The sequence below is a fragment of the Rhinoderma darwinii genome, chromosome 6 (assembly GCF_050947455.1).
Source record: "Rhinoderma darwinii isolate aRhiDar2 chromosome 6, aRhiDar2.hap1, whole genome shotgun sequence".
Taxonomy (NCBI): domain Eukaryota; kingdom Metazoa; phylum Chordata; class Amphibia; order Anura; family Rhinodermatidae; genus Rhinoderma; species Rhinoderma darwinii.
In genome coordinates, this window is record NC_134692.1 from 24867437 (window position 1) to 24888450 (window position 21014).

The 21014-nt window shown below is 43.6% G+C and overlaps 1 protein-coding gene across 3 annotated transcripts in view; it reads left to right on the plus strand.

Annotated features, from left to right (window-relative positions):
- The first annotated feature begins 13524 nt into the window (after positions 1-13524).
- TANC1 (tetratricopeptide repeat, ankyrin repeat and coiled-coil containing 1) overlaps positions 13525-21014 on the plus strand; it is a 181737-nt gene continuing 174247 nt past the window's right edge. For 2 of the 3 annotated variants that reach the window (XM_075829314.1, XM_075829317.1), the window contains exon 1: positions 13550-14262. The gene's annotated coding sequence lies outside the window, so the exon portion shown is untranslated. Of the gene's footprint in view, positions 14263-21014 lie in introns of all 3 variants that reach the window. The other variant, XM_075829316.1, reaches the window with a different exon arrangement.

Sequence of the window (21014 nt, forward strand, 5' to 3'; positions counted from 1 at the left end):
GTGGAACTACAGTACCATACTGAAAACATGATTACAGTACGGGACAGTTGTCCCGCAGCGAGGCAGGGACTCCTAGCGTCGTACATAACTATGATGCTAGGAGCCCGGCTCCCTGCAGTGTGTTCGGTCCGGGACTTGCGGCCGAAATGCGTTCCGTCCTTTACGGACGTAACATGCTCGTGTGAATCCAGCCTAACTGTGGAAAATAGTGCAGATTTTGCTGCGTTTTTTTAGTGCGTTTTTTCAAGCGCTATGTGATGGTGACATTTCTTCTTCCTGTGATGTAATTTCCACTCCCTGTAAGAATTTCAGCCGCGTTTCCGCAGCAAATTACGCAGTACATCAGAAAAGCGCAGGAAACAGTTCACTTTCCAAAACAATAATTGACATGCGGAAATAAAATTACACGCCACAGGTGAATTTCTGGACAGAATTTTTCAGCAGCAGGTGGGTGACATTTGTTAAATCCTAACCCAATTTACTGCTACTTTATTTCGCCGCGTATTTTCCATCCGCAATTCCGGACAGAAAATACACAGCAATTACGTTACGTGTTTTCAAGCCCTAAAGGTGAACAGCCCTAAAGATGAACAGCCATTCAGGTTCTCTGATCCTGCAGTCATACTCTGTTGCATTTGTTCCGTGCTTCTTGGTAACCTACCACATGTACACAACCAAGAAGCAATGAACAGATGCAAGGAAGTGTGACTGCAAGATCAGACTACACAGGGCTTGTTTGTAGTCTGTAACCATAGAGACACATGGGTATGCTAGGAGCTCTACAGACAAAGGCATGAGATTTTTAATCAAGATAATTTGCAAATGTGTGCAGAAAAGAATGATTGAAAAAGTGACTGATCACTTGTCAAGGTTTAGTATAGTTTACTTTATATTAAGTATCTTCTACTTCATTTTTAATGCTTAGCATAGTATATATTAGTCAATAAACTATAGTGCAGGTAGCATATTCAGAGATACATGTTGCCTTTTTAGGTGTGTTATCAATGTCCTCCCAAAAAAATCAGATCTTGCTTACTAGTGGATGACAGGATGCGACTGACACATTAAGAGCTTTATGTTCCAGTTGCGGCACAAATGAGACTCCAAAGGAAGATTGACACCAGGCCCCAGTGCTACAGCATGGTTTTCTATGTAAGTTGTTTCTTTTTTGTTTGTTAAAATGAGGTGCTGTGGAATTGGACCATAGGTACTACAAGGAGGTTTTTAACCTCCAGACTGTTTTATTTATTTTACCTGTATTTACCAGTATTAGAGCTCATTCATACAGCAAAGCCACGTGTATCGGCCTTGTACAGTGGCGCATGAAGTCCCTTTTGGTTCGTATCTGTAAGGGCAGGGGGTAGGGAGACGGACAAGTGAGCCCTAATCTACCCGCCACTCTGTCCCTGCCTACTTGCAACGACCCGCCCTAGGCGACGGGGTACAACTGGGCGGCGGTCCTTGCGCTCAGTAAGTGCACGACAAACATACAAAGGAACACAAGCAAGAAAAAGGGGCCGTTGCCCACGGCAACACCGTGAGCAACCAGAGTGGTGAACGAGCCGAGTCAAGCCAGGAGTGTGCGAGGTACAAAACGAAAAGCAGAAGAGTAGTCGGTAAGCCAGGGTCGGTATGGAGCAGGATCAAAAATAGCAGGAGCTGAAGCTGGGCCAGGAAACCACAAGGAAAGAATCACAAGCACCGAGGGACAGGAAGGGCAGGCTTAAATAGACCGAGGGCGGGAGCTAGCTGAGTCTGGCCAGGTTACGATAGGTTCTCCCACTCCTAAGCCTGCCAGCCTGAATGGTGGAAGCAGGAGTCAGTCTCAGGGATGTATTCTCAGGTGCTGACTGATTAGTTCTGGGAGTTAACCCCGAAGCTGTGCCTGGCAGATCCTTTACAGTATCATGAACCAACATACACTTTGTCACCGTATGGTGCTTCCATGAGGAACCATATTCTCCTTAAGAAGCAATGCTTTTAGGTGAGAATACCTCCATAATATGGCATATTTTGGAACATGCCACAATTTTTTTTCAAATAGATTCCATATAAAATGTCTTCCATTAACATGGAGGCATGGCATGAAGTCCTTTTTACTGATGACAGATCCATAATACGGCAGTGTGCATGTTCCTTTACACATACTATGTAGTTTTGAAGCTAACGTGAACATCTATTTTCCCGAACCCTGGAACGCAACAGCTGATTCTGCCTCACTCAGAGCAGGAAATCTCAGCACAATCCAAATCACCTGTCAGTTACTTGCAGTCAATCAGCTTTGTTTCTCTATGTGTGCAGGTGAGAGAACTTCCTCAGGTTTTGTTTTTAATACCACCTTCCACACACAGATTTAATCCCTTAATCTCACCCTTTCCGATGATCCTATGTTGTCTCATATTGCAATTAAAATTCCATCCTATTTTTAGCTTCAAGAACTGCATAAAAAAACTGCATCAAAACAGCAGGTAAGAATGGACCCTTAAAAGGTGCTAGTATTCTGTGCTATTCTTGCCGTCAAAAGTGTCGGAAACCATGACGGAACTGATGACAGGCCAAATCCAGTTGTGGACATAATCTAAGTCTTATTTTGCCATGTTCATCTCGGCTTTACTCATTTCACATTCTAACCTCACCCTCATATCTCCCATCCTTTCTTTTGTTTATAGGACCTAACTCTGCTCATAATCATAGAACAAAAACAAATTCCTGGCGCCCCAAGAAGACGATTTGCAAGCACATTTATTTTACTGTTTGTTTTGCTAGTTACCTCATTAGTGATTGCTTGGCAGAGAGGCTCCGCCATTAAACAAAAACATTCAGAGAGGTTTTAGTATATAAATGTAGTCATATGAATAAAGTCAAGTTGAATTTTGGATCATAGGTTGGCTGTCTCCACTAGTGAGATGTAAGTAAGTTTATAAAGCGGTTTCATTTGTCTGTTTTCTTCCCCTGAGAGCCACATTGTAAGCTCCAGCTGCTGCACTGAGACATTACTGGCATCTCAAACCGCAAGATTTTGGGATAACTCGGTCGTTTCTTATTTGCAGAGATGTACTTTGATCTCCATACAAGTTATCTGCTCCTGGCTGTTTATCTAACAAAGCGTAGGTAGTAAATAGAGAGCGCGCCGTCAATGTGCTCTGAGGCCCTGTCTGCACTGACAGATGTAGAACTCATTAGGCAGAGATATAGTAAGGCATTGCATGCCACATCTGTAACAGTTCCAGAGTTTGAAGAGCTAGCGCTATAGTACCGGTACATAGACGACATATTGTGTATATTATACATACAGCGTGTATTTATATAAAGGAATAAAGAGTGGCTGCTTTAGAAAGTTTGTAGCAATACCATGAGGCCTCTGAGCAGTCAGTTTCATTATCATGAGTGATTTATGTATTTTGTTTTAGTCTTTAAACTAACTTTTTACACAGTTTATGGAAAATTCGATTATATAGATGTAGTGTGCCGTACACAACCTGGAACAGATTGCTTTATATATATAGTAAGGGTAAATGCATATTGAGACAAAAATGTAACGTAACGGAGCCTTGTCCATTAGGAACATTCCATGTAAAGCTGATACCCTGTGTTTGCTGGAGGCAGAGGGGCATGATAAGGGGTACTCTCTTAGGCCCCATGCACACGACTGTAGATTTTGTCCGTAATTACAGTCCCATTAATTTCTATGGCCGATGAACACCTTCCCGTATATTTACGGGAAGGTGTCCGTGCCGTAGAAAGGCTCTGCAAAAGATAGGTGATGTCTATCTTTTGTGGATATTGTAAAGTAGAAACCATGCAGAACGGCACTATACCTCAGTTGTACTATGCAACATAAATGACTTATTGCTCTGCTCTTTACTATATGTCTTCCAAGTTTTAGCAAAATGAGACCGCCAACTATCACAAGCGCACCTACTAACAAAACAATTAGAGCATGTAGGTGTGCAATCTTTTATGCTCTTACCTAGGGTGCACCATCCATGAGAACAGGTGAAGCATTCCCCCAATTTGGACAGGAGAGGTGCGCCATTTCACTTTTTGTTTCAAGGTGACCATACACATAATTTATACAATGAGTAAAGGAATGTACTGCCTATCATCTTTCTGACAACGGCTTGATTCCCTTAGAGCAGATGGAGCGGCAGTCACCTGGCAGCTGCTTCATTCTGTATGATGTGTAGGTGCTCTTTCATTGGATATTGGACTCACGATGTGTCCCATTGCCCAGCTGCCTTAATACACCATGACCCGGTTTAGTTCAATAGGAAATCTTGAAGACAAGAAATAAGAATGGGACTTGTCCTGCAATTTCCAAATATCCAAACAAAATCAGCCGCTATAAACAAACACTGAGTGTTCACCATATTTAGTAAACTTGTGGAGCTCTTTTCATGAATTGTACTAGTTGGTAAGAACTTATATGCTTATGTTTACTCCGTTTATATCCATCGCCTCATTAAGTAATCCATCCTGCTGCTCAAAGAATAAACCTTATAACTGGGATCATTGGGCGGACTACTCCCTCCTGCTTATCTGGACTGAAATCTCTGCAAAGACAAATATAGCGATAGGACACTGTCAATGATATATATTCTTTAGCAATAACCTATGGAGCATGACTGGATTTGGTTTTGATTTTATTAATCGGTTTATAATGTTTTGCCTACTTCTGACCATATTCCCTACTATCTCCACTCTTCGGGTAGAAACACAAACGATGTAAACACTGCAGATTTTCCGCAACGGATTAATTGCGGAAAATCCACAGCGTATTACAGTAGCAGAAGTGTAGGTGAGTTTTCAACAAATCTCGTCCCCACACAGCGGGAAAAAGCCACGAGAAAACGCACATAAATGGAATTTTCTTCTGCCGCAGCATGTCAATTAATGCTGCGGAGTCGCTGCACTTCTATTGCGGGTTTTCCCCATTGAATTCAATGGGGTGGTTAAACCCGCAACAAAGTGGCTTGTGTTGTAACATTTCCACTGCAAAAATCATTAGTAAGGAAAAAACAAAAAAGTTATACTTACCCAGAGTTCCCTTCTTCTTCTCCAGTCCGGGATCCTAGGATGACGTTTCATCCCATGTGAATGCTGCAGCGGTCAAATGGCCTGCAACGACATCCCAGGAGGCCGGACCACGCACAGAGGCGAGGGAGGGCGAAGTATGAACGTTTTTTGTTTTTTTCCAGCGCTGCTTTCCACTGCGGAAATTACACCAAATAAACGCACCACAATCTGGTGCATATTTTCTGATGGCATTCCCTGCAGTTTTCAGTGCGGATACACGGTGCAGCTGAACACGTCGTGTGTTTGTTCCTACTTAGGCCTTATTCACACGAACGTTGAATACGGCCGTTAAAAAATTGGGCCTTCAGACATGCAGTGTTTTTTACGCAGCGTTTCCGTTGCGTGACACTCACTGTATGTCCTATTCTTGTGCGTTTTTTGCGTATCATGCACCCATTGAAGTCAATGGGTGTGTGAAAATCACGGACAGCACACGGACGCACATCCGCGTGCTGTCTGTGATTCACGCACCAGTTCCTCGAAATGCAGAGAAAAAAAAAGAAATGTGCACCAACACTAACATCAACAACTGATGGCACACGGAACAAACACTGATGGCACACGGAACAAACACTGATGGCACACGGAACAAACACTGATGGCACACGGAACAAACACTGATGGCACACGGACACAAAATGGAAAAGCTTGTGTGAATCTGGCCTTAGGGGTGAAAAACCCTAGCAATAATCCTATTGTCGCTGACCAGCGAGGCTACCAGCGTCTTGGGAAACTGACTTGCTTACAATTCCTTAACATTTGCTATTTTGCTGCCCATACTGGGTGTTTTGTATCTTATGTGAGTATGTGATTTGTCATTTATTAGAAAAATTCAATAAAAACATCTAAAACCGACAGTATATGGATCAATCATATCTGATAAAGAAAAAAATGGAACACTAATTATTAGTTACAATTTAACTAAACTTGTATACTTTTTATCTATGATGTTTTAATTTATGTTGTACAGTACATACGTTATCTAAAAATTTATAAATACCTGGGTCTAGGTACCAGATTCCATGACATAAATTGGTAAATGGAGCATCATCTGCAAATCTAGACACAGGATTAGAAAAAAGAAAAAAGTCTGCTCCTTTGCCAGAAATAGTGCCACTGCTTTCCAGTGGCTGTTTCTGGTAATGCAGTTCATAGACCCTTTATTCTAATCACATACAACTCCTTTACAAACTAGATTTTCCGCTTCTTCACGAGCACTCTTGCTGGTGTTGATTGGCAGTGACTAACAGATAGGGTCAGCTCACACGATGCGTAAATCCTGCGGCTTTTCCGCAACGGAATTCATTGCGGAAAATCCACAGCAAATACAGTAGCAGCAAAGTGGATGAGATAAAACAAATCTCATCCACACGCTGCGTAAATACTGAGCGGAAAATCCGCTCAGAAATTTACCTGCGGTACGGAATTTTATTCCCCAGCATGTCAAACCGGCAAAACCCGCAACAAATAGCAGTTGTTGCGTTTTTTTGCTGCGGGTTCGCAGCAATTCCGCCGCAAAAAATGCAATGCTGCTACAAAAAAAATAAAAAAAAATATTATACTTACCCAGGAATCTTTGTTTCTTCCTCCAGGCCGGCCTCCTGGGTCGACGTTTTATCCAACTTTATCCCAGGAGGCTGCAGTTTTTTGCAGCAGACATTCTGTCCAAAAGACGACTGCCCCCACAGTGTGGTGCGGTTTTTCACCCGGAATTCCCTGTAGCGCACAGGGCGGATACGCTGCGTGCTTTTACGCAGCATATCCGCCCCTTGTGAACTCGGCCATAGGGTTCCTGAAGGCAGCTGTGGGGCACCTGAATTAGGGCACAAAGGCACAGTGCATGTACTGCAGTGCATGGAGGAGATACATCGGGAACCCCATGTACAAAAATATTCTCCCCTAGAACCCATGCAGATAAAACCTCTGCAACAAAACTAAAAGATAGAACCCCAACTAAAAACAAAAAAACACATTTTGCCATTAAGACCCATGCGCATGCCCCCCTACACTGCTGTACAGCGTCAGAGTCTGCATGTATGTAGATATTCTTCCCTGCAAAGTCCGATAGAACATGCCACAATTTTATTTCCTGCACCTCTATGGGAGCCCTATTAGGGTAAGGTTACAGGCATCAAATTTGATGCAGAAATCCATGCACCTGCTGCAGAAATAACCCCATTCGGATGTATGGAATTGCCGCGTGTGACGTAATACCAGCAGGTGTGTCAATGTATTATATGAGGGGAAAATGTCTTCGTAACGTTGAATTTTTACAGATTTCTAGCGATATAATTTTTTTCATACATCTAAATGGGGTTTTTCCTGCAGTATGTGCATGGATTTCTGCAACAAATCTGCTTCATGTGAACATACCCTGAAGTTTTTTTGCTTTGATCTAGTACAAATGACTTCTATGATATAAGCTTGTTTGGTCCAGAGTGACAGGTGAGCAAAAATTTGGAATTCTCCTAGAAGCCGTCAGCTCGCCCCAGACTGACCAGCCTGACCTCTGAGAAAACACCACAGATCTAAAGAGCATTCAGTACACGTGAAAAACACTTGAGAATTTGTACCCAGAACAGCTGAAGTTCCCCACATAGCTGCAGTCTATTTCAGGAGCGCGGTCATTCATTGCAGACCACGGCGGACAGTTTTCCTCTCTGTATACATATGAGCCTCATATTGTACCCTCTAACACAAACCTTATGTGTAAAATCTATGTGGCCTCTTCATATGGTCCAGAGCCGTAAACATCACGCTAATCCAGCGAGATAAAATAAAATCATGAGTTTAATCTAAAACTTAATCCTAAAGAATGCTTTGAAATATTAATAACAAGTGAACTGATCACTTACAAATGGTATTTATTCATCATTTTAAAAATAAGGACACTTAAAAGAGGAATTAGAATGAAAAAAAAAAAACAATAATAAAAAATATATATATATAAAAATAAAGACCACAGATCTATCAGTAACATTAGTTGGGTAAGACTTTGCTCCAAGCCAAATTTTAACCCCCTTCGCACCATTATATTGGCATCTGCTGTAACTAATGATTTTATCAGTGTCGGACAACTTTTACCAGGGCAGTCTGGTTTAAAAGAAAAAAAGAAAAAAAATAAATAAATATATATATATATATATATACAGTACTGTATATCAGCTATATAGGATGGGGATACAGAGAGAATCTTGCGCTCTGGAGGACACAGTCGATGCATTACACAGACAGCCCATTGAACTGTATTATACTTCGTTTCACCTGTGGTGGCGCCTTCTGACAATCCCTTTAAATTAAATTGAAATTGGCAATCTTTCCTATTTCTGGCACCCAGTAGACATATAATAATACATAATACTCAAAATGGGGCCCCCTTCCTAGAGTATAGTCACATCATCATCATCACATCCCTATTTCTAGATTGAGTGCTTTTTTTTTTAATAAGGTATGCAGACTTTTTGATGGGTTGTCACTTTTTTACATATGAAAGTCATCATGACTCTAAATAGGTGGTTCAGTCTAAGGGTATGTTCACACGGCAACGCCAATTACGTCTGAAATTACGGAGCTGTTTTCAGGCGAAAACAGCTCCTGAATTTCAGATGTAATTGCAAGTACTCGCGTTTTTCGCGGCGTCCAGTACGGACGTAATTGGAGCTGTTTTTCTATGGAGTCAATGAAAAATGGCTCCAACTACGTCCCAAGAAGTGTCCTGCACTTCTTTGAGGTGGCCGTCTTTTTACGCGCCATCTTTTGACAGCGGCGCGTAAAAAAAAAAGCCCGTCTGCACAGAACACCGTAAGACCCATTGAATTCAATGGGCAGATGTTTGCAGACGGTTTGGAGCCGTTTTTTCGGCCGTAATTCCAGGCGTAAAACGCCTGAATTACGTCCGTAAATAGGGTGTGTGAACATACCCTAATAAATCCTAGTCAAATTATAACGTGTGCTTAAGTCATTTCCCTAGTCTGACAATGCCTATGGCCATCTTTAATAAAAATTGACGCAAAATATGCAATTGTAAGGAACTATACAGGACAATGTAGTTCACATGAAATGCCCAGTTTAAAAGTAAAGGGTTTTTCCTTCTAAAGTAAGTGATGACATATGAATGGAGTTGGGTTGCAGTTCCTTGCACAGCGGGTGGCCGGTAGCGCCGCTGTGCAGAAGAAATGCCATAGAGACCTCTCTCTTCGAGTCAGCGGAGGTTCCAGAGGTTGGATCTCCACTGATAATAATGTATATATCCTGGTGATCTGCCATAACTTTCCAAGGTGGGAATACCTCTTTAAAATTATTCCACCCCTATACATTCCAACAAAGCCAGAAAGTAAATGCATTACTTTGCAATTCCCAGTAGGGGCACAACATCAGTATCTCCAACTTTCCCAGCTGTTTTTGCAGAATATTTAATTTCTGAGAAGTTCTTTGTGTAGATGTTCATGCTTATTAATGTACCACTTCTGTACTTTTCCATACTAGTATCCATTTATTTTCATGTCAGATATGACACATGGCCAACCCCTGTCCAAATGGCCTATTAGATGTGATAGAGGGGGTCCCCAGTGCTGAATCCCCCTCTGTTAGCCAGAGCGGAGAGACGATTGGAGGAGTCATACATTCATTTGCTTTGGGAAATCTTTTCCAGATTTCTGATGCCGTTTTTGCCTCCTATACTGAGCTGAAATATGGCCGTATGCATGAGCCCTAAGGCCATGCTTACACATGCAGTTTTGATGCAGTTTTTGGCTCAGGTTTTTTTAACCAAACACAGAAGGAGGCACAAAAGAAGATGCATCAGTCTTTTCTTTATACTCATCCTTCCTTTTGGATTCACTTCTGGCAAAAAACGGCACAAAGACGGCATCGCAACTGCGTGTGTGATCCTGGCCTAAATGTTCATAGTGGTAATAGTAACCTTTAAATCAAATTTAATAAAAACTTATCCTGCTTTATAAATCTTCAGGATGGAATCAGCTGACGGCTTTATTATACAATATGATGTTATTTACTGTGATATTAGATCTTGCCTCCATACTTAAAAGTCAATGAACTGCTGACATTTCTGGGTCCATTGTTCTAAGCAATGGTAATAGACCGTGACCACCCACTATCTTTTTACTGACACCATCCGTATACTGAGAGGGCTTTGTTCTGACATGTCATTGACCCTGGTCACTATGCGTGGCTGCGGAGACATGACTTTATGTCATTGGGGTCACTGTCAGATTCAGCGTCACATACTCATCATAACTGCAATTCCACCCACAGATCCAATATGTACAATCTACTGAAATAGGGGATGTTCCTGTGCAGAGGAGGCTTATAGCAGATCATCTGTGTCTGAGATATGGAAATCAGATTGTGAGCCTCATTGTGGACAAGGACTAATGTGAACGGTGACAGCGCTGTACAACGCTGTGGAATGTGCTAGCGCTATATAAGCAATGGGAAATAAATATTTACATGAGACTGGACAAGGGAGGGCATGGGGACTCTCAGCTCTGGAAGACCAGCAGCATCCATTCAAGAAAATTGACAGTCGACCCCTTCTTCACTGATGGCAGCTGATAAGGTTAGGACTAGACCAGGGGTCAGCAACCTGTGGCACCGGTGCCACTGCCGGCACATGGGGCGTGATTTTCTGGCACACTTCCCTCTCTCGGCGTCCACCGCGGTTGTGTGATTGGAGGCAATGAACACAGGGAGAGAGGGTGGCGCTTCATTATGCATTTGGCGGCGCTGATCGCCAGGTGAGATAGCAGTGCTTCATTATGCTTGTCGCTGCTGAACACTCGGTAAGCACATAATGCAGCACTGCTCTCTCTCTTAATGTTCAACGTCACCAAGCGCATAATGAAGTTCTGCTCTCTCCTTGTGATCAGCGCCACAAAGACAGAGTTCAATAACTGCTCTGTAAAAGAAAAAGTTAGCAAAAGTTTGCATGTCTCTCCTATGTGCACCCCTACCAAGCTGATGTCAAGTCGTGGCTCTCTCTCCTGTGTGCAGCGCCCCCAAGCTGGTATTCAGTAGCCGCGGTCTCTACTATTTGTACCCCCTATCAAGCTGGTGTTCAGTAATCGCGGTCTCTCCTATGTGCTTCCCTCCAGCTGGTGTTCGGTAGTCGTGGTCTCTCCTATGTTCCCCCCTAGCTGGTGTTCGGTAACCGTGGTCTCTCCTATGTGCTTCCCCCCAGCTGGTGTTCGGTAGCCGTGGTCTCTCCTATGTGCTCCCCCAGCTGGTGTTCAGTAGCCACGGTCTCTCCTTTGTGCCCCTCCAGCTGGTGCTCCATAGCCGTGGTCTCTTTTGTGCACCCCTCCAGCTGGTGTTCAGTAGCTGCGGTCTCTCCTTTATGCATCCCTTCAGCTGGTGTTCAGTAGACTCGTGTGCACCACAGATGGATCATCTTTGAAAGATAGACAGGGATAAAAGTCACACTGAAATGTAAGTTTAATGAACTGATTAACTGATTTATGTCACATATGTGGTAACCATGGGTGCAGCTAGGGTGGGGGTAGGGTGCCCCGGGCGCAATTAAGATGGAAGGTGGGCTGTGTTGCAGTATCTACAAGGGCGGGTATGTGGCACTATCTACAAGGGGGTATGTGGCACTATCTACAAGGGAGCAAGGGGAGCTGTGTGGCAGTATCTACAAGGGAGCTGTGTGGCACTATCTACAGGGGAGACTGTGTGGCACTATCTACAAGGGGTGTGTGTGTGGCACTATCTATAGGGGGAGTGTGGTACTATCTACAGGGGGCTGTGTGGCACTATCTACAGAAGGGCTGTGCGGCAGTATCTACAAGAGGAGGCTGTTCATTATTTCACCATATATTCTCATTAGCCTCAGTTATATAATCTGTTTTAGTCCGACACTGACCTCGTTAATTTATTTTCTTTAAAATTTCTTGTTATGGTAACTCTCTTATAGAACTATATTGCTTGTAAAATGTACAAATGGTTTTATGCTCGAGTTACATTAAAAAAAATGTGGAAAGAAATTGACATCTCATTGACTGGTAGAGAAAACAAACATGGCGAGGGGGAAGGAGATGTCGGGAAAGATGTTCAGGCGGGGGGGTCGCCAAACTGAATCTTTGCCCCGTGTGCTGGATAACCTAGCTACGCCTCGTGGTATCAGTTTGTCTTATATGACTTTCACGTTCGCATGGCACACTGAGAAGTTCATCATTGATTATTTTTTTTTATCGACACACCATACACAAAAGGTAGCCTACCCCTGGACTAGTCTGATGTTTGTGCCAAGAAGCGTGCACCTTTCATGATAACCAAGTCCCACAACCTCCAACCGTAAAAATCACGGACTGTCTGCACGGCCCCGTAGACTAATATAGGTCAGTGCGAGGCGCGTGAAAATCACACGCGTTGCACGGACATATATCACGTTTGTGTAAATCCGCCCTTAGGCTGTGTTCACACATCGTGGCCAAAATGCTATTTTTGCTGCGAGGTGCGGCAAAACCACGTCATTATGATGTGATTTGCAGTATACAAATGCATTTTTGACCGGGACATGTGAACCCAGCCTTACACAAGCAGACGATCGGCTGAATAAGTGCTCACACGAATGCTCGTTCACCTATCAATACCCTGTGTAAACATGGCAGCAATCAGCCGACAAACGAGCATGAAATCTGCTGGTGTTAAAGGAGCCTTAATAGATGCCATATTGCGGATGCATTGAGACACATCCCTTGTCCCATGCAACAAAGTATCAAATTGACACAGCCTTTGTCTCCCCTAAAAATAATAATTCATGTACTTTCTATACAGTTACCTTTGGGGAACCTACAATTTTATCTTAGGGAGTTGCATAAATAGCAATTACCTAATACACTAGTATTATTGAAGTTGCACCTTTTTAGCCACAGGAGCCTTTTAATACTATAGGCACAGGGCTGTGGAGGATGTCAAACCCCCACATTGTCCTGTGGATCCTTTAGCAGATGACAGGTTGCTGTTTATGGCAGTCTGTGTTCTGCCAATATACTCTGGACTGTCATAAACCAATCTGTGTCTGCTGACAGGGGTGTTGGATGCTGACAGGGGTGTTGGATTTCCTTTAGCTGCCCTATGCTGTAGCTTCTAAGGGCAACAACTCTGATAAACTGTAATGTATTGCGGGAATTGCTATTTAAGCAACTGTCATTGATAGTGCACATTAAGGGTTAAACACAGATATTTTAGACAAGGTCGTTTAATAGTATTGTAAACAATACAAATAGCTGCCATTATTATTCCTTTCGCTGAGATGATGATTCTTCTGGAGGGAGTTCACTTTCCTTCCCGTGTCCTTGTTCCGTTCCTTCAATTCTCACCAGATGTCTAACCCGACGTCACTGCGCGCCATCTAGTGGCCGCTGGGAGTACTGCAGGGAGGCGGTACTGAGAAAATCCCTCTCACACAGAGCTGCTTCGTGGGACAGAGAAGCCGGAGGGAGAGTGTGGGATCCCGGGGGTCTGTGCTGACGGGGACGGGAGAGCTCCACAAGGTGATGGTAACTCACAGAGAAGCTGACACTGGGCCGGTGGGAGCAGGGGATCTGTTCCATTAGCAGCTGTGCTGGGAAGTTTGTAAGGACTCTGGAAGTTCTAGAGTGTCTGGAAATCCGAATTGTCTAGGAAGTTTGCAGAGGAGGAGTGGAGTTGCAAATAGACAGTTGGAGTGTGTTGTATTGCTACAGAAGAGGAGCTGATTTGACATAGAAGTGAAGCATTAGGGGGGGGGGTCTTTCTGGGGGTGCATCAGACCCTTTGTTGTGGACCCCTTAATTAGGATCATCCCATAAATCTTCCATTCATTGTGACAGGGCTGAATGTTGTATATTATTGGAAGTGTGTGATGCTATAGAATAGGATCTGACGAAGATACATAGAAGTTATTGGGGTGTCCTAGTAAAACTTCACAACTAGTGTCACCCCCCTCATTCATTTCCTGGGAGCAGCCTCTGTGTATTCATTCAGGAGAGAAGGTAGAATTTATTGGGGTGCCCTAGGAAGTGCATCAGACCCTTTTGTTGTGGGCTTATCACCCCAGAAATCTTCCCTTGTGAGCTGGAAGTCGCAGAGCTCTCCCTCAGGGTGAGACATGCCCCGGCTGAACTCCATCTGCACCTCTCTCCTGTGACCCTCCCTTCTTCAATCATCCGTATCCAGCCCCAGGTAAGACTATGAAACCTCCAGTGCAGGTGCCTTGTCCGGGCAGATTCCTATGAACACTTCTTCATAATTCAATCCTCAGGTGGTAATAGTCTTTCTGCATGGGGGGCCGGGGGTCATGCTTTCTATGCGTCCCAGTAGGGGGTTACGTTGGGTGATTAAACTTAATGATTTGTCGTTTCTGTTACATATTTACTACTGAACTGCTTGTTTTTATGTGTTTAATCTGTTGTGGCATGTTGGGAGTTGTAGTCTCACAGCAGCTGGAGGTCCAGTGGTTGCAGACCACGTTCGTACGTGTGAGACCATCTGTCCTTGAAAACAATAGGCTGCGTAGATTCTTTCCGTCACGGGTTTTGTGTTACATGCTCTGGAAATTCCGTGACATAATGGACCTCAAAAACCGAATGCAAAAATAATCTGCTACGTGTGAATGAATTTTTAGAAATTCTGTTCACGTGTTTTTATTGTGAGTACTGTAGGGAGCAAAAATCTGCAACAAATCCAGCATCTATATATGGCCCAGAAGTTACAGAAACCTGCAATTAAGGCCCTGTTCACATCTGCACCGTGGCTTCCATCAGACGGATCCAAATGGCGGCCAACAGACCCTGTAGAATAATCATAGGTACCGTTACGGTTTCTGTTGTTTTGACGGCAAGAAATCAGATCTCGTTGATAGTCGTGTTATTACACTTTTCGGTTCCTAAAATTGTAAAGTCCGCTTTTGTCCGGCCAGAAATAGCGCCCCTCTTGATTATGGGTTGTGTCTGGTATTGCAGCTCATCTCCATTGAAGTCAATAGGGAACTGCAATACCAGACACAGCCCAAAGTGGTATTATTTCTAGAAAAAAAAAGCAGACCCTTTTTTCTAACCCCAGACAACCCCTTGAAGAATAGTGTGTCAAAAATAACCGCTGTCTCCAATTGTCCGCCAGGCTGTTTTCAAACATCTTGGTCGATATGGTGCAGATTTGCTGTGGTTTTGACCGCAATGTGTGATTACCACGTAAGGCCCCGTGCACACGACCTTGGTCGTAATGACAGTCCATGATTTACAGGCACGGCCAGCCGCTGACAGCCACAAAGTATGGGAGCACGGTCCGTAAAAAGCAAAAAATAGAACATGTTCTATCTTTTGCGGAGCGTTTCTACGGTAAATATACGGGAAGGTGTCGACCTGGCATAGAAATTAATGTCTGTAATTATGGACGAAATCTACGGTCGTGTGCATGGGGCCTAACTTTCATTGATGTGCATCAATAGAAATGATCGCTGGGGCCCTTTTGTTCAGAACAAGAAGCATTGGACATAACACAGGTTATCGGTTTTAGGCTGGGTTCTCATCTTGCAGTTCAAAACCGTAATTTGCCGCACTTTTTGTAAAATTGTGGCAAAATTCTGCATTTAGCGGCACAAACACATAACTGCGACGTGAGAACCCAGCCGTGGGGGCCATGAGATGTTCTGATTGCATTCTCCTAGGGGATTTTCATTGGTTAGTTATTCTTAAAGGGATTGTCCAGGATTTCAAAAACATAGCTGCTTTATTCCAAAAGCAGTGCCTCACCTGTCCACAGGTTGTGTATGGTATTGCAGCCCGGCCCTATACGCTTCAATGGAGCTGAGCTGCAATGCCAGACACAACCCATGGACAGATGTGGCGCTATTGTTGGATTCAAGCAACAATCCTGGATGCAACTTTTGTTCTAATCCTGGTCTATCCCATTTTGTTTTCTTTGTTACACATCCTATCTTAACCCTTTCACCGCTAATCCCTGCCAGCCCTGTATTCCTGACCTCTGGGTAGAAGGGGTTAATCAGTAGTCACAGGTTAATTGCTGCAAGATGTGAGTAATTCCGCCTGTAGGCAACGATCTCCACAAGTGTGACATGTCAGTCTTTTATCCCGGCTGTGGAGAAGCGGAGATTCCTGACATTCCTCCCCGGTGATGATGATGATGATGATGATGATTAGTGGGCAGTTAATATTTTTGAAGATTTAATTGCCCTGTTAAAGCGCTTAAAAGTAACCTCAGTCTTGGCATCAAATAATCGTAGATTAATGGCTGAACTGTGCAATTGTTGGATTATAAACTGAAGGTTTCAGATTACGTTGCAGTGACCGAATTACTGAAGACTTGTTGCTGCATCACGTGTGACGCTGAACGTAAAGGAAACTGACCTTAAATAAAACCCTTGTGTAGTATTTCAATCAGTTTTGCTCTACATTATGTCAATTTTGCAGGTGGCATTTGCTGTACGGCAGTGATGTGAGACTTGCAGCGTTGTTTTCAGTGTCGGGAAGAAGCACCAAATGGGAAGGAAGGAGTGCGCTTATTGAATTGTGTGTCACTTACAGTATTGCACAAATACAGTCATACAATACCAAAATAGTACCGCCATATGGTGCCTATATAATACCACCTAAGGCTTTGTTCACATCTGCGTTGGGGTCCCGTTCTGTCGGAGCTTTCCGTCAGAACGGGACCCTGAACAGACACAAACTGACAGACGGAAACCAGAGGTTTCAATGGTGACGGATTCGGTGCCCGTGGTTTCTGTTTGTCTCTGTTGTGCACCGCTTCTGCCGCTTTGTTTTAGCAATGGGTGGGGGTCTCAGTGCTCAGACCCTCACTGATCAAAACTTCTGACATGTCACTATGACATGTCAGAAGTCTCTTGAAAGTTTTAGTTACACTTTAATTGACCAAATGACATCTGCTCATGCACATGGTAACACAAGCGCCACCCAGCCTTCCAAACACACATACTAAAGACCAAGAGACAATGCAGATGGAATAAAATGGCCGCGGTTTATTAAGGGGTTACATAATAAATAAATATTAAACTTGTAATAAATACCAAATGTTTTAATAAATATTATACCAATAACTCATGACCTTGTCCACCCATAAACTGGGCGACTAACAAGATACCGCGACAATAAAAGGGAGGGGGCGGGGCGATGATGTTCCTCTTCTTCATCCAACTCGGACAGGCAGCAGACCACTCCAAAACCTGGGAATATATATTCAAAATTCCCGCCTTTTTACCAAAGGGAACCAATGACACCAGATTTTACCGCCACATAGGAATTTTCCAGAACTTGTGCGTACCACGACCAAGTGGGTGGGGCATCACTGACATGAACCTGACCTCAGACAGGTAAGTACCAAATAAAAAGAGGGTTAAACCAAATTACCTTTAATTAATGACCATAAAAGGAACTGAAGGAAAAAGGGGGGGGGGGTCGCCGTGTTACCATGAGGGGCTACGCTGTAAACAGGCTAATAGCCCCTATTCATGGCTGTGATACAGAATTCTATGGGCCCATACTGTGCCTCAGATTATTACACGGATGCTGAGAGTCTTTGTTTTTTTCATCATTGATTCTGGAAAGGGTAAGTTCACACGCGACGGACTTGTTGCAGAAATGTTTCCAACAAAAAATATGAATTGGGTTGTTTCTGCATCCGGTATATGGATTTCTACAAGTTCATTCAGATGAATGGACTGATTTTTTTAATTTGCAGAGAATTTTTGCAACAAAATCTGCTGCATGTGGAAATCCATGCAAAACCCAAAAATGTGTTGGTATTCTGCATAGCACACTGTATTACATAAGTAATTGTTATAAAGATGGTGCCACACAGAAGAACTCAGAGTACCTATGGGTCTGTTCACACGTCATAGACGTTCACATGAACCATAAGGCCCGGTTTACACATTGCGTATTTGTTGCGAAAACCCCCACCAAAGTACAGTACAATGTAAGTTAAATGGTTTTAACCTTTTAATTCACCCCATTCTCTTAGTGTAAAAAATCTGTAGCGAATTCTAGACAAGCTGCGGATTTTCCAACCTGTTTCATTCCCTATATATTGCGGAAATGGTGCAGTGAGTGACAGCCACAACAAATTCTGCATCCGGATTTGTAGGCCAGTTCAACAATGTAATATTTACATGATATTTGAGCCCCGCATAAAGGACACGTGGGCGTTCGAGCTGTAGAACTTCTCATTGGATATGTAATTATTTGTAAGTGGCTTCTAACTATATCGTCGTGAGTGTTCCATTTCCTTTGACTTCCTGTCAGTATTTTCATGGCCGCTCGATGTCTACAACACGGCAGATGTGAGTGGATTGTGGAGCATCACGGCTTCTGCCATGTTGTGCCACCATCTACATGTGTTCTATAGGCAAATATTTACACTTTGCCCCTAATGGTCACCAGGTATTTCCTCTTCTCTCTGTGTGTATTCAATAAGCACGTCATACACTCCGATTGTTGGCAGATTACATTGAAGTTTGAATGTGTATTTGGAGGGCCAGAGGTCATCGGGCATCTGTTCTCGGGGGGAAATTATGTTGTTGGCAGATTCAGCTTTGGCAGCCATTCGCCAGCCCCTCTCCTCTATAGGAGGTAATATACATGCTCGGCTGTGCTAAGCTTCCCCCCAAAAAATTCCCCATATCTGTAAGAAATAACAGAATAAGGTTTTGTAATATACTTCGTCCTGAGATGCCACTGCTTGCCTCTGGTCCCTGTTGGGACTGTGAATACACTAGACCTCAGTTAAATGTCACAGGACCACGTTGTCCAGTCGCTGTAGGCTGCTGTGAGTGACATGACATCCCATGGTGCGTATCTTAAGCTGGCCATACACATGGGGTAGCTGTCATCTAAATGCTCAATCGGCTAAGAACTATTCCTTCTGACTCCACTATGGCTATGCAAACATGTTTTGTTTAAATGGTAAAGGCGTCAGTGGTGGATTAAGTAGAACATGGGCTCTGGGCGGTTCCCCAAATTTAATGTGGCCCCCCCTTCGCCGCCACCGATTTGCCTCACCGTGTCTATAGTCAACACCAACTTTTCGGAGATAGTATTGACAACTGAGTGTCTTGTCAAAGGGCTGTGTCCCTACATACTGACCGTTTCCAATAATCGCAGACAGTATCACACTGTGTAGAGACACATCCTCCTGAAAAGGGGAATGGTAACACTCAGTTGTCTATTAGTCTATAACTACACAAATAAATTCAGACCAAAGACCAGACTTCTAAATTATTCCATACCGCAGACCAAACACCTAAATTAAGTTCAGATCCTAGGCCCATACATTAACTCCGATCCCTTACCAGACCCTAGAATAAATACAGACCCAAGACATACCTTAGTCCCGAAACCAGACCCCCTAAACTAATACGGACCCCAGACCAGATCCCATACACTAAGGGCCCCATACACCCGACCGAAAAAATAGTTCGTAATTGCGTTCCGGAATTAAGGTCCTCCATTACGAACGCATTCACTTCTATTGGTCACAGACACCTTCCCGTTTATTTACGGGAAGGTGTCCGGGCCGTAGAACTGTACTGCAAAATATACTTTGTATTTGAGCATGGGCCGACAATGCGGTCGGCCGCCGGCCGTGCCCACAATCGTGGCCCGTGATTACGGGCAAGGCCTTGTGCGTGAGGCCTTACATAGCAGCTCACACTCTTCTCTGTGTAGTATTGCTGCTCCACTATTTGGATTCAAGACCTGCACACATATGGTCATATGACTTTGTCTGCAGGTCCTGCACAAAGCAATTTTGTCACTGTTTTTGATGGGATTTGGGGTCAAAAATGCGTCAAAGCTGCAATGTGCGTTTACACTTTAGCCACCCATGGGTCCCCTAGGAGCCTTGGGCCCTTGTCGGCTGCCCCAATTTCCCCTATGGGAACCTGCCACTAAAGGGAGGAATAAGTCGCTTGTTGTCACTGCTGGCGGAAGTTTATCTCCTGCAGGAAAAAGGATTTCAACATGCCCAATCCTTCTTCTTTCCCCCGACATCTGGCATTGGGGGAGAGTCGGAAGATTTTCATACACATAAGAAATCAGCGGGTTCGGTCTTTTTTGGTCAGCTTTCGTTTGTTAGGAAGCGGAGTAATAAATGATGCTTGTTGGTCAGTCTCTCTTAACCATAACCAAGTGCCTTCTTGACGTCTTCTGCTTCCACTTGGACCATTTACCATCAAAGGCTCGCTTCTGTAGCCGACGACACAATCTGCAGTCATTGCAAAAATATTTTGTGCGTCCCGAGTTATCTGCTTTGTCCTTTAGACGTGTTCCTGAAGGCCTGATGTAGTGGTGACATGCAGCATTGTCTGATATCGCATCGTGATGTTGAGTCATAGAACAATATTTTATTACGACTAAACTTTTCCATGGGATCTCTGCCAGATGTGGGACTGGATCTGCCTTATCCTGTCAACACATATTAAGGAGATGTCCTGACTGGCAGAGGAAGCACGGGATGTTGGTCAAGTACTTAAGGTGTCATTACCTGTAGTGTCTGTTTACTGAAAACATTGTGACGAGGTCAACCTGTTCTTTTTATCTAAAATTTGTGTGAAGTCTTGTCTTAACATGTTCTGGAAGTTGTTTGCAGAAACTAAGCAATGTAACCTGTGTATAGGGTCAGGCCTATATGATAAGCCATAGTATGCAATGATGATGGGCAGACTTACTATTGGTATTGCGCAAGAATTCTGGGTTAAATTGCACCTTCTTTATGGGGCAAATAATTTTAGACAAATTTATCAATGACATGCGCCCAAAAAAAAAAAGTTTGCATCTTGGCCGACTAGGGTAGAAAGGGTGCGTGACTAAAGTAAGGCAAGCGTTGGTATAAAGCTAGAAAGAAGTATCTAAAGATGTGCCAAATTTATTATCCAGCATGAGCCACTATGATAAATTTGG